The sequence below is a fragment of the Triticum aestivum genome, chromosome 2B, assembly GCF_018294505.1.
Source record: "Triticum aestivum cultivar Chinese Spring chromosome 2B, IWGSC CS RefSeq v2.1, whole genome shotgun sequence".
NCBI lineage: Eukaryota > Viridiplantae > Streptophyta > Magnoliopsida > Poales > Poaceae > Triticum > Triticum aestivum.
In genome coordinates, this window is record NC_057798.1 from 2984917 (window position 1) to 2996008 (window position 11092).

Below are 11092 nucleotides of genomic sequence, written 5' to 3' on the forward strand. Positions count from 1 at the left end.
ACATCAGTAACCATCCATTTATTGGCACACTCATGAATACGTATTACCTTCGTCCTGGTTTATTGCTCCTCTTAGTATTTTGTGCCAAATTTTTCATGAATTTAATTAAGAAAATGTTAATGTCACAGAAAATAGTATCGTTGTAAACTATGTTCAAATACGAATCCATCAAAAAAAAATATGGCGTGCATTAGCATTTTGTCAGTTAAACTTATAGTTAAATTCTGGCACAAAATACAAAGAGGACCAATAAACCAAGACGGAGGTAGTAGCCAATTAATATATACTACTTTATTTTCTTTGCAGAGCATATATAATGATTTATAATATTACCTGAATTGGGAATTTTGGATTAGGTGGATCTCATGGTGCCGTTGAGGATGTTGTCCAGTAGTTGTGAGAAGGGCGCCGGTAGATTTGATCAGGGACTTTTTTTTTCTTTTTTTTCGAAAAGGGGGGATACCCCGGCCTCTGCATCAGTACGATGCATACGGCCCTCTTATTAACAAAATAAAGTAGTGCCAACATGGTTTCAAAGGTCCTCAAAAGTGAAAAAAAGCAGAACAAGCTCACACAGAGCCCGAAGAAGCTAGATATATCAACTAGCCATATCAAGATGCCACAACCGGCTGGGTAAACTAGGTAGGAATACTAAATGCATATCCTATTACATGACCGCCATCCAAACTGGTTGAAGATATCCCGAGCTACCATCTCCCAACGGATAGACCCAGTAACCAAATGCTCCCTGGCCTCCGTCTGGGTGAGTAGCGACCACGAACGGATCAGAGCCGTAGTCCGGAATAAAACCTGCAAAAAATGTATACATGATATTCTGTTAAAGACCAGATCGTTTCTGCAGTTCCAGATAGTCCACAACAAAGCACAAACCCCAACCCGAATATGTCTCGCTAAGTTAGGCTCAATCCCATTAAGCCATGTCCCAAATAAAGCATTAACAGAATTCGGTGGTTTGATGTTGAAAGCAATGTGGACCGTCTGCCAGAGTACCTTGGCCAGCGGGCAGTCAAAAAAGAGGTGTTTAATAGTCTCATCCCGATCGCAGAAACTACACCTAGTAGGTCCTGTCCAATTACGCTTCATCAAGTTATCCTTAGTTAAAATTACTTGTTTATGAACAAACCACATAAACACTTTTATTTTCAAAGGAACTTTGACATCCCAAACATGTTTGGACGTAGGAATGGAGTTCGAATTAATAACATCAATATACATTGATTTAACCGTGAATACTCCAGACTTAGTCAACTTCCAGCGTAATTCATCGGGTTGTTGAGAAAGCTGGATGTCCCTCAGTCTCCTAACTAGATGGAGCCATTCTTCCCAACGATTGCCCGCTAGCACTCGTCTGAACTGAAAATTAAGGGGGGTAGATTGGAAGACCGAAGCAACGACCACCTCCTTTCGTTGAACAATGCGATACAACGAGGGATATTGGATGGCCAGGGGTGTGTCACCGAGCCAAGTATCCTCCCAGAAACGTGTACTTGTGCCGTTTACAACAACAAACTTTGTCCTATTAAAGAATGCCTGCTTGACCTTCATGAGACCCTTCCAGAAAGGCGAGTCAGTCGGCCTTACAGAGACCTGTGACAAAGTTTTTGACTGGAGGTACTTGCCGCGAAGGATCTGTGCCCACACAGCATCAGTCTCCGACGAAAGCTTCCACAACCACTTGCTAAGAAGGCATTTATTCTTAATTTCGAGATTCTCAATACCTATACCCCCCTGGTCCTTCGGTCTACAAATGATGTCCCACTTAGCAAGCCTATATTTTCTTTTAAGCTCATCCCCCTGCCAGAAGAACCATGATCTATAGAAGTCCAGTCTCTTCCTAACACCAACTGGTACCTCAAAGAACGAAAGAAGAAACATTGGCAGACTCGTGAGTACCGAGTTAATTAGGATTAATCTGCCTCCATATGACATAAGCTTGCCCTTCCAGCAGCTCAGTTTCTTCTCAAATCGGTCCTCAATGCACTTCCATTCTCTGTTTGTTAGCCTACGATGGTGGATAGGAATCCCCAAGTATGAGAAAGGAAGCTCTCCCAACTCACATCCAAACAATTGCCTATAAGCATCCTGTTCATCTTTGGCCCTACCAAAACAGAACAACTCGCTCTTATGAAAGTTTATCTTTAACCCGGTCAATTGTTCAAATAGGCATAAAACCAGCTTCATATTTCTTGCCTTAGCCAAGTCATGCCCCATAAAGATGATTGTATCATCAGCGTATTGTAGGATAGAGATACCTCCATCAACAAGATGAGGCACCAATCCACCTACTTGACCATTTTCCTTAGCCCTTCCTATCAGAACTGCCAACATATCTACCACAATGTTAAACAAGATAGGGGACATCGGGTCTCCTTGTCGGAGGCCTTTATGTGTCTGGAAGTAATGACCTATGTCATCATTAACTTTAATTTCGACACTACCTTTTTGCGTAAATGACTGTACTTGTCTGCACCAGGCTTCATCAAACCCTTTCATACGCAAAGCTTGTTGGAGAAATGGCCACTTTACCTTATCATACGCTTTCTCGAAATCCACTTTAAAAATCACTCCATCTAATTTTTTGGAGTGGATTTCATGGAGCGTTTCATGCAGGACTACCACCCCTTCTAGGATGTTTCTGTCTGGCATGAATGCGGTTTGGGACTGCTGCACCACAGAATGCGCAATCTGTGTGAGCCTGTTGGTCCCGACCTTGGTGAAGATTTTGAAACTAACATTAAGGAGACAGATCGGCCTGAATTGCTCAATTCTGACCGCATCCGTCTTCTTAGGCAGTAGTGTGATAGTCCCAAAATTCAAGTGGAATAATTGAAGCTGTCCAGAGAATAGATCATGAAACATAGGTAATAAATCCCCCTTAATAATGTGCCAGCACTTCTTATAGAACTTGACCGGGAAACCATCCGGTCCGGGAGCCTTATTATTTTTCATTTGTGCAATGGCATCAAAAACCTCCTTCTCCGAGAACGGGGCAACCAGAAGCTCATTATCAGCAGCCGAAAGCTGAGGTACATCCTTAGTTCTGGACTCATCTAGGGACACCGTGTTATCCTCCGGTGGACCAAATAACTGCTTATAATAGTCAGTGATGTATGTTTTTAGGTTATCCTGACCTAAAATCGTACCCTCGTCCTGCTCAAGCTGAAAGAGTCACTTCTTTCTGTGCTTGCCATTAGAAATTAAATGAAAAAACTGAGTATTCGCGTCCCCCTGGACCACTCTACGTACTTTAGCACGTAAAGCCCACTTCAGTTCTTCTTCGCGGAGTAGTTCTTTTAACCTCTTCTCCGCCTCATTTTTAACCTGAAGCTCTGCGGGTAATAAAATATTGGACTCGGCTTTTATGTCCAGGTCATTTATAAGAGAAAGGAGTCTATCCTTTTCAATCTTATACACACCGCTAAGGTGCTTAGCCCAACCCCGCAAGAAGCTTCTCAAATTCCTAATCTTATTCTGCCATCGCTCAATGGGAGTTTTGCCTCGAACATCTTTAACCCATTCCCTGGCTATCAGATCTAAGAACCCCTCACGTTCGAACCATGACGTCTCAAATGAGAAGGTGTTCTTATTACCCACGTGGTTCGGCTCCCCTGAGGCCACGAACAATGGGGTATGATCCGATATTCCCCTCGAAAGAGCTTGCACCGTAACCAACGGGAATTTTTGTTCCCACTCCACGCTTGCAAGAACCCGATCAAGTTTTTCGTAGGTTGGGTTTGGCAGAGCGTTGGCCCATGTAAACTTTCGGCCCGAGAGCTCTATCTCTCTCAGATCCAAGCTTTCAATAATGGTGTTGAACATGAAGGACCATCTGCCGTCAAAGTTATCATTGTTCTTCTCCTCTCGCCTCCGGATGATATTGAAATCACCTCCAACTAAAATCGGTAGTTGTTCTGACCCACAAATTCGAACAATGTCTGCTAGAAACTCCGCTTTAAACTCGGGCTGCGCGGCACCATATACCGCTACCAAAGCCCAGTTAAAGCCATCCGTCTTAGACCTAACTCGAAACTTTACCGCGAAGTCACCCATCACTACACTACGGACTTCAAGTGAGTCGCATCTCACACCCAGTAAGATACCCCCCGATCTTCCTCGCGGAGGTAGGCAATGCCAATCGAAATCAATACCACCAACTAGTGAGGAGAGAAACTGCGGTGCAAAGTTATCTCTACCCGTTTCTGATAGAGCAACAAAATCTAGCTTCTGCTCTAGAGCTGTCTCAGCCAGGAATCTTCTTTTAGCCAAGTCCTTAAGACCTCTGCTATTCCAAAAAATTCCTCTCATAGTTCATCATGGAATTTTTTTGTGGCTCGAATCCTAGCACTCCTACGAACTGCGGAATCGGGATAAATCTTCCGTTTCCACTTACGCTTAGGTTTATTAAGCCCAGTCACCCGTTCCTCATGACCGGGTTCACAAATATTGCTAGCTTCATTCTGTAGGGGCACATCATCTTCCTGAGCGTCATGGTTAGTGGGCTATCAGGGACTTGGAGGGGGTGAAACATCCCACCAGGGGAATTCTTTGCCATGGCATGAAGAACCTATAGCATATAGGCATTATATACATGATGAGTTGATGTAATTATTAAATTGTCACAGAACTTGGATTAGTGTATCTCTGATCTGATACTTACGTGGTTGTTCGCATCTCCGCCGAGAGTAAATGTGTGGACAGGTACTTTGGAGACGAAGTCCTCGGCTCCATCAAAGTAGTCACCCTCGTTGATTAGCCCATCAGAGAAGAGCAAGATGACGCTGCTCCAGTGTTCACGGTAGCTGATTAGTTCATGCGCCTCAGAGAGGCCGGACGCCATGTTCTTCGCGCATGTGGTCCGTCTCCAGGCCGGGCTTCTTTTGTATCCGTTTAACGATGTATCGGTCGAATCAACTATTTTCATATCAGACGTGCATTTGTTAGCAGTTGACATGACATAAGTGAACCCGAGGCAGCTATCCACGATGCTAATGAGCTTGTCTTGCACCAACCAAAATATATTGTTCACAGTTTCCAATCTGGGTTTGAGGTGGTGCTGTCAAATGCATACACAATCACCACGTCCCGTGGCCACTTCCCTACACATCAATATTTATCATTCATTCAATTATATATATGTTCCTAGCAAGCATATATCATGATTACTCTTGAATTCAGATCGGATCTAATGCTTGTTGTTACATATACCTGCACCACTGAGGATGCTATCCACCAGCCTCGAAAAGGGCACCGATAAACTTGGTTTTTCCGGAACAGGGAGGGTGTGAAACGTGCCTCCCGGTGAATTATTTGTCATGGTGAGAAGAGCCTACAGCATATATACATGATACGTGCGCAAATTGAATTCATTAAATTGTTGGACATAATTTGGATTAAAGTAAATCTGGTCAAATACGTACTTGGTTATATGCACCTCCACCTAGCGTAAACGTGTGCACTGGCACTTTGGAGATGAAGCCCTCAACTCCATCAAAGAAGTCGCCCTTGTTAATCAACCCATCAGAGAAGAGCAAGATGAGGCCATTCAGGTGCCCGTGCTCGCTGATCAGTCTGTGTGCCTCGACGAGACCAGCTGCCATGTTGTTCGTGCAAGCATCCCTTCGCCAGGCTGAGCTTCTTGGGTACCCACTTGCCTCTGTCTCCATGGGGTCAACCAGTTTCATCTCAGATGTGTACGTGTTTGGGGTGGACATGCCGTATGTGTAGCCAAGGCAACTATGAACAAATTGGGTTAGCTTCTTTTGCACCAACCAATAGACCTCACGATTCACCTTGTTCCAAGCTGGGGTCGACGTGGTGCAATCAAATGCTGACACAATCACTACATTTAGCGGGCACCTCCCTGCGCATCAACATTGGCCATTCATCATTTACGCAATCATATGTTTGTTTCCTAGCAAGCATAATTTTATGAATACTCCTATATTGGGATTGGATCGGATGATTTTGTATATATATACCTGAAGTGGGACTAGGATTCTTCTCACTGTGCATCGTGGTATCATTGAGGATGTTATCCAAGGGGTGAATTCCATATATGCCATTCAAAACTTGCCCGTACCCTCATCTGTCATTGGAAATTTCCCTCTCCCAAATATGCCATTGAAAATTTGCACCGTGTACAGATATGCCACTATGGCCAGTTTGACCGTTAGTTGACTGTCAAGCGGCATGTGAAAAGACGACTTTGCACCTGGTACTGTAGCGGCAGCATACTGTAGCATTACGTACAAATTTGGCCAATCTCGAATTGCGGGGCGTCCGTACTGTAGCGAAGATATACTGTAGCATCCGAACAGATTTGAAATTAACAGTTTTTTTTGAATTTCAAAATAAATCTCCGTAATTTCAAATTCCGAATTCCTAACACTTTTTTTGAAAAAATTGTTCACAATTTCAAACAACTGGTATTTTTTTGTAAAAGTGGACACTACAGTACGTGTGCCCGCAATTTCGGAAGTGACCAAATTTGTCCGGAATGCTACGGTGTATCGCCGCTACAGTATCAGGGGCAAAATCGTCTTTCCAAGTGCCGCTTGACAGTCAACTAATGGTCAAACTGACCATAGTGGCATATCTGTATGCGGTGCAAATTTTCAATGGCATATCTGGGAGAGGGAAATTCCTATGGCAGATGGGAATACGGGCAAGTTTTGAGTGGCATATATGGAATTCACCCTTATCCAAGAGTTGGAAGAAGGGCACGGATAGGCTTGGCAAGTCCGGAACAGGGAGGGGGCTGAACATTCCGCCTGGGGAATTTGCTGCAATGGTGCGAAGACCCTGTAGCATATACACATGATATCGATAAAAATTAAATTAATTATTTTTAAATTATTATATGGACTGGATTAGCTCTAGTCAGATTCATACCTGGTTATATGCATTTCCGCCGAGGGTAAACGTGTAGACGGGCACACTGGAGAGGAAGTCCTCAGCTCCGTCAAAGAAGTCGCACCTTGTTAACCAACCCATCAGAAAATAACAAGATGATTGCATTCATGTTCCCATGTTCATTGATTAGTCTATGGGCTTCATAGAGTCCAGATGTCATGTTTTTCACACAGGCAGTCCTTTTCCAGGATGGGCTACTTTTGTAGCCATTTTCGTTTATCTCAGCGGAGTCAACTAATTTCATATCTGACGTGTAAGTATTAGGGGTTGACATGATGTATGTGTAGCCGAGGCTGCTACCCCTGATGCGGGTGAGCTTCTCTTGCACCAACCAAAAGACATTGTCTACCTTGTACCAGTTCGGGGTCGATGTGGTGCAGTCAAATGCATACACAATCACCACGGCTAGTGGCTCCTTCTTTGTGCGTCCATCCACTGGTCCACTCATAGTGGGTGTTGTGCAAGAACTGCATTCATGTTTAGACGTAGTGTGTCAAAAGTTTTTTTACTTAACTCATGTGTAAGGAAAATCTAGCAAAAAGAGAGCCATATACACACTTAATATGTAATTTTTCATCAATTTGTGTATGTAGGTGGACATAAAAATGTAAGTTGCCCTCTTTCTCTTAGTAAAGCAAAAAAACTTAATAAAGTGTTTTTGTCTTGTCATCTAATACCATATTAACTTTGCAGTTGTGCTCTCTTTCTCAACTCAGCACACATGCTTTAAAGTGTATATAATATGATACAGAAAACACAAGAAATACCAGAAAGGTTTATGGTGGTCTTGCTTCTTTATCCCAGCTAGCTAGCTAGATTTATGACATCTTTTCTACTTCCATTGCTCTGCTTATGTCAAGTTGTTCGGTTCTTTTTTTCGATGAAGGGTGGATTTTATTGACTCGATATGAAGCATCATGCATAGCTAGGATGCACACAGCCAACATCAACACACACAAGAAAAAACACATCCGCAAATAGCAAAGTCATACAAGGTCAAAGCTATGCCTATCCATGAAAAAAAAACTCCAAAGCATCCAATCTGCAATGGAGAAACTACGGCAATGACCTTATCCGCACCAACTTTCTCATGACACAACAAGGACGACAAGGTTCTTCAACAACAACGCCTTCAAGAAGGAACGGACGATCAAGCGCCGCCATCATCGGATCCAACCATCAAAAGCTAGATCAAGTTGTTCGGCTCTACTTTGAAGAAGTTTTAAGATGGTCCTAGTAAATGTGAACCTTTCATTTTCTGCAGTTCAATGGCTCGTAGATTTATTACCTCTTCAAAGGTAAGAGTTTTTCAATAAGGTTTGTGCGGGTGAATGTAGACTTTTCTCTATGTACAAATAAGGAAGGTAATAATAATTAATTAAACCATGGTTTTAAATAAGAAAATATATAATATCCTCATTAATATTAATAACTTGCTAAGTGACATATTTGTCACTTGATGTTACTTCGGCCTGGATTAATATTTATTAGTCAACTACATGTTAGTCATATAGAAGTATGAGTTGTATATTCATGTACCCGGTAAAATAATGTAAAATTCTATTCACCTAATACCATAGAATGGCAATGGAAAAAATATTCTAATTTGCAATGAAATTCTCCTATAGTTTTGCTAAAATTTGCACAATTAAATAAAAGTTGGGTCACAAGAATTCCATGTGCCTAAGAAATGAGAAAAACGGGGGTAGGGAAATATCGACTACAAACTTTCTGGAGGTAACTAAAGTTTTTCTTTAACGATAATTTTTTTACCGGCATATAAGGCATTGTACATGTTATGTAGTCGTCGCGAGGTGGTCTACGGACCTGGATGTAATTTTTACTTCAGCCATATTTTGTACTACCTTGACAGTTGATGAATAGATCGTAAGTTTTTCCCGCAAAAAAAAAAGAAGTATGCAAACTTTGATTGTGTGAAGTTGTTTGTTCATGCAAGCTAGCTACTAGTAGATTTATGACACAGTTTCTACTTCCATTTCTATATCTGCTTCCTGTGAAGTTGTTTGGTTCTAGTTTGAAAGGATAGTTTTTTAAAATACTGCTAGCTAGCTAGTGATTTTCATTTGTGATATATATAGTTTAATGATCAACACATGTTATATCAGGTCTTACCTCGCAACATTTTAACATGTATCAGGACACCTATAACGGGCATTTCTGAAGTAACCAACGAAAGAACAAGATATAAAAAAGTACCCCCTCCGTAAACTAATATAAGAGTGTTTAGAACACTACTTTAATAATCTAAACGCTCTTATATTAGTTTACAGAGGGAGTATAGAGAAGAGATTACCAGGCACTTGGACATACATACCTGGAGATTGATATAGCCGGCTGCTAGCTAACTCCATGGACGGGGCACGCGTGTCTGTGTGTTTGTGTCAAGGAAATGAGTGTAGTGGTGCTAGATCCATATCGAGCTGCTCTTAAATATATAGAGGGAGTTGCGGGGGAGGTGTACTCCACTTGTATCTAATTACAACAAAATATTGACACAGCTTCTTGCCTCATCACGATCGGGATCCAGATGCACTTTGGTAGCACGCAAAACACGGTGAATCTCGCACGGTCTACAAGTATAGGCATGTGCCATTTGCACTCATCAATGTGCACACCCTCCTATAAGAAGATCGGGATCCATGTGCACTTTGGCAGCACGCAATTTGCACTCATCAATCTACACGGTAAATCTCCCTCTACCCATCACTAGTAGAAAAACACCTAATAGTCCCGGTTCGTGAGGGTCTTTAGTCCCGGTTCATGAATCGGGACTAATGGGCCGTTACTAATACCTCCACCCATTAGTCCCGGTTTAAACAAGAACGGGACTAATGTGTCTCCACGTGGCTCTGTGCGCCGAGCCCAGTCAGGGGGCCTTTGGTCCCGGTTGGTGGCATCAACCGGGACCAAAAAGCATCCACGCGTCAGCATTCCATTGGTTGGGGTTTTTGTTATTTTTTTTGAAAGAAGGGGGGGATTGGGGGTTTTGGGGGGTTAATTTACGTGTTTCATATATTGTGTTAGCTAGCTAATTAATAGAAAGAAGTGTCCTCTCTTATGTTCGTTCTTGGTCGAATCTACGTACTCCCTCCGTCTAGGTGAGTAAGTCATCTTAGATTGTGCACCGTGACCAAGGAGGAGGGGAAAACGAGAGTACTTAATGTTCATTTGGTAATTAATAGCATTGCATGCAATGAACTGACCACTGCATGTCGTGTTTGATAGTCTCAAGTCATTAAAAGAATGCACACCCCACATCTCTTATTGGTTGATATGTCAAGAAACAAGAAACGAGGTAGAATTTAATGCACCGCGCCTAAGTGTTTTGGGATTATTTGGTTTTCGTAAGATGACTTACACACCTAGACGGAGGGAGTACTATATATACATAAGTGATCGAGAGAACCATTCAGTACAGAAGTTCATGCATACCGAGAGAAGTGATCGATCGACCTCTCTCCTTCTCCGAGAGATTGGTCGAACAACAAGTATCTGACGCTACTGGCTACATACATGCATGTACAATATGTATAAGATCTTTTATAATTACAATCCCCTAGCAATTGAAATCAATTTCCACATGGTATTCTCCGGCTTTATTGATGACGTGGTCAAGAAAGAATCCCGCCAATTCCTCTTGAATTGCTTTCATGCGATCTGGTTCTAGGAGTTCATTCCGCATCTGCCACGTCTAATTTGAAGAAGGGGGTTAATTAATACATATATATGAATGAAACTCAACAGAAATGATGGTGTAATAAAATGAAATTGTGAATATTATTGCGTACGCACTTCATATTGTCTTTGAGAGTAGCCCCGCTTGTTTTTCAAAGTCGCGTTGTGGATGAACTCGCACACGTAGTATCCACAGAAATCATTCCCTTCTTCCTGCCACAAGCACTTTACGAGAAATAGAGGTCAATCAAACTAATAATGAAACATTATAAATGGCATTGATGAAAGTATAGCTATAGAATCAACGGGAGATGCGGGCAACTAGCTAGCCATTAGTACTTACTTTCGGGTATGTATATCGCAGCTCCTTCGGCAGTCCCGGAGCTTCTGCGGTGAACTGTTTCCAAACCCTGCAAGACAAAGAAAATAATTATTATTACTTGAGATATCAGGAAATGAACAA

At 42.2% G+C, this 11092-nt stretch overlaps 1 pseudogene; it reads right to left on the reverse strand.

Moving 5' to 3' along the window:
• Positions 1 to 352: 352 nt before the first annotated feature.
• Positions 353 to 7381, reverse strand: LOC123039827 (uncharacterized; annotated as a pseudogene).
• Between the last annotated feature and the right edge of the window lie 3711 nt (positions 7382 to 11092).